At 34.1% G+C, this 3871-nt stretch overlaps 1 long non-coding RNA gene across 1 annotated transcript; it reads left to right on the top strand.

The window, feature by feature from the left end:
* On the top strand, positions 1-1203 carry LOC149946577 (uncharacterized). Its single transcript, XR_016480503.1, has 3 exons — positions 1-85; positions 168-354; positions 448-1203. It is a non-coding gene; the product is annotated as an uncharacterized LOC149946577 (long non-coding RNA).
* The last annotated feature ends 2668 nt before the right edge of the window (positions 1204-3871 follow it).

Raw genomic sequence — 3871 nt, 5'->3', positions numbered from 1 at the left:
ATCCCATTGAACAGGCCATTTGAATTAGAAACACTTTGACTGCAAATTTGGGCAGCTAAACTGACTTTCATGTTAGAAAATGCTGGTAACTTGATATGTTTACGTTTCAGCATATGTGTGCTTTGAAACTTACCAATTTCTTGGTCTATTTTGAAAAAATGTTCTAGGACTGCCCAAGAAACTAGATTGCCTTCCACTATTATGGAAATTGTTCCTCACACTTTTCAAGAGATGTGGAGGATCAATTTCAATGAATGGCTTTTCCACTGATATCCCCATACTTTTGAACAAATTTTGATTGCCTGTTCCTTGGTCACAGACTACAGCTTTGACAATAAGGCCAATACGTTTTAGGTGAGTTACGCAATCATGAAGCAATATCTTCAAAGTCTGTTCTTGACAAGCATCTTTTGTGAGGAAGTAACCAATTGGTGGTTTGAATTTCAGTTTTATGTCATTCACCATGAACACTAGGGCCTGATTTGCGTACTATTTTGACCTTCCATATGGACCGAAGTCTACGAAACCCGAGGGGGTAGCCACTTAAGAAATATGGTGTACAAATAGCGAGAAATAAAAATAAACATTCCTAGAAATCCACAAGAAATATTGGAAATATTTGGAAATCTGGTGTACAATTTCTTTCCAAGTGCCTACCCCCTCGACGAAACCTTCAATGTTATCGTTTTCATTATTGTCAAAATGTTTAGTTGAATGGCTATAATTATGTTAAGTACAAATATATTTAAATGGAATAGAATTCAATATATAGTTCTGGGTTTAAATTCATAGGAATTGACTTCATCCAGTAAAAAAAAATTCATTTAAAGCTAGTGTTCATCATTGTGAATATTTTATATAAATTATCATTTTCTTCGTTGAATTGATTTTGGAGGGCATAATTTGGCATTTGTAGTGCTGCGTTTACCTTACACAAGATTGTAGTTGTAATATGATCTTCAGGTGCATTTATATTTGCTACTATTTGAATTAATTATAAATGAACATAAGGCAGTAAGAGACCATGGCGGGATATGTTTTTGCCTTCAGTTTACCTAGGGAAAACCGTGGTTTCGTTGGAATTAGTAGGTGTAGCTAATGGTGTAAGCCGGTTTTTGGTTTTGATATTCATAAAACAATCGTCAGTGAAATGAAGACCGCAAAATACGTGGTTAAAGTGCAAGCAATTTGTAGTTTTATTTTGGAGCTTTTCACTGTTTACATTTTGCAGCCACTGCAGAACTATTAAGTTTTAAGAAATGTTAATGCTTATTAAATTAAAACGCGTATTCACCGGTCTTTATCCCTTGGAAACTTGAAAAAAAAAAGACAGACGCGTGGTTACTTTTTTATTCGATTTACAATTTTTAGCCGAACAAGACATTTCAAAATAAATTAAACTTGCAAAAATACCTAAAACACTTCCTTTTTTGCGTCTTCTCAAACTCTAATCTAGCGCGCGCCGGAGATACTACTAGCGCCATCAAACGCCCGGGAATTGTGGACATTCTCGGCGAATAAAATCGTACCACGGATTTTTTAAAGAGAGGCGCCTCTCTGTAGCGAAGCGACTTTACACTCTCTGGTAACACTTTGGAATTTTCTGTTCTGTGTGGCTATTTAAAATTGAGGTAGTTATAATTTTATTTTGAAATACGTTTTTTATATTTCATTAATTTTACTCTAATTTAGGAAGACTGCACTCTAAACAAAGTGTTCTGCGGACAGTTGTAACTGGTAAAACTGAGGTCGTGGTAAGTAATTTTAGCTAAGGCCTATTATTATGTAAGGTCAGATTTCCTTAATCTTAGATCCTAAAAAGTAAATTCGAACTTTTTCGCCAACAGTATCTAAAATCTATCATTTAGGTAACAAGAGAGTAAATATTTTATTAAAATTACCAACAATTTGTTTACTTACTACAATTCGTGGTCATACTTCTCTTGTTTCCACTTTAATTTCTCTAACAATTTTTCGTGTCCAGTGAGTTCATATTATTAAAGAAACTAAACGTCAGGTTCTTTAGTTATATATACTTATAATTTGGTTGAAAAATGGCTACGGTACCAGAGTGGTGGTAGGAAGTAGTGGATTTGGTTTTGTTTTATTGGGAGTTGTGTTAACAAATTATAAGTACACCACACAGGTGATATTAATTTTTTTGGTAGTTGGGTAAATTAAATAATTGATCTGGCTAAAGTGGAAGTAGTGAGTTGACTATTGTAGTTTTAAGTACACCACACAGGTGTCGTGGGTATTACATTTTTTTAGGAGTTGAGTGAATAAATTATATTTTCCTGGCTAAAGTGCCAGAGTTGAAGTAGTGACTATTTTAGTTTAAAGTATACCACACAGGTGTAGTGGATATTATTGTTTTTGGTAGTTTTTTGAATAATTTTTTCTGACTAAAGTGCCAGAGTGGAAGTACACCACACTGGTGTGGTGGATATTTTTTTTTTGGGAGTTGGGTGAAAAAATATATTTTTCTGGCTAGTTGGGACTCTGTTAGCTTGAAGAACACCACACGGGTGTGGTAGATATTATCAAGGTAGCATAAACTTAAAAATTTAGATGTTAGAAAAAGACATTATTAAAAAATATATTGAATAGCTTTCCAATTTTGTATAATTTCACCAAATGATTTTTCATGCAAAGTTGTACTTCTGAAGTTAATTTACAAACAATACACTTTTAGCTTTAATACGGGTTTGTACAGAACGTGGAAACCTGGATAAACCAGAGATCTGAGTAGAAGGAAAGTGAGGGCGAGACGCCACTCCCGGGTTCGGGTTTGGGTTCGGGATCGAAATCCGGGGTTTAAGGGGTGAAATGGGGGTAAAATCGTCGAAAAGTCAATGTATTTATGATATTTCTCGCGACGATTTGTTTTTTCGTATATCAACATATTGTGTCCAGGCCAACTTGTTCATTTATCTACGCTTATCTCGAAAGACACTTGAACGTATATCTTATCGCGTTTTATCGTACGGAATAAGTTGAAATGATGTAAAAAGTGATAACCTAGGCAGCGCGCCCGCGTGGATTCCCCAGGGGACGCGGTTAATTTGAATTTAAGAGTGTTTTGACGTCATGGAATATTCGTTGTTAAAGTAGAATGTAAAAATTTTTTAACTTCATTTTAATATCATTGTAGTACGCTTGGCACTTGAACCTATCTCACGAGTATTTCACTGGGTGAGAGATAACGCGCGCGTGCGTGGATTACCCGGGAGGCGCGGAGCACGCGTGCGCGGTTAATTTGAATTTAAAACACGGATTTGAGTGTTTTGACGTCATGGAATATTCGTTGTTAAAATGACGTAGAATGGAAATATTTTTAAACTTCATTTTAATATTATTAGCACGTAAGTTTTAAATTTCATTATCATATTTTTATACCTATATTTACATATTGAAATTGTTACGCATACATGGTTCCCATTTAATATTGGGATATATATAGTAATAAATACATAGAAAAATACTACAAAAGTTCAGAGGCGCGGATTGCCCGGGCGCGCGGTTCATTTGAATTTAAAACATGGATTCCCTCTCCGAAATAATTCATGTACCCAAAATTGGACCGCAAGTTTTTTTCTTTTAGGGGAATCTCTATGGGAGTTTAACATTACAATAAAGCTAATAGGTCCAGTTTGGGGTACTTTTGGTCCGAAATGGGGTACTAATAATTTTCACGCTTTATTTAAGTCAAGCAATTACATTTTTAAAAATGAAAGAAGTTAAACAATATAAAAATTTGTAAATATTGTAAATATTTTTAGGTAATAAAGAAATGAAGAAATGTTTTAATTAAAATATCTTTCATTTTCTACTACATTTTTAAAAATGAAAGAAGTTTAACAATATAATT

This window comes from Leiobunum rupestre, chromosome 4 (assembly GCF_980474605.1).
Source record: "Leiobunum rupestre chromosome 4, qqLeiRupe1.1.hap1, whole genome shotgun sequence".
In the NCBI taxonomy this organism is placed as follows: Eukaryota; Metazoa; Arthropoda; class Arachnida; order Opiliones; family Sclerosomatidae; genus Leiobunum; species Leiobunum rupestre.
The sequence above is the reverse complement of the archived record's forward strand: the minus strand, read 5'-3'. Positions and strand labels throughout refer to the sequence as shown.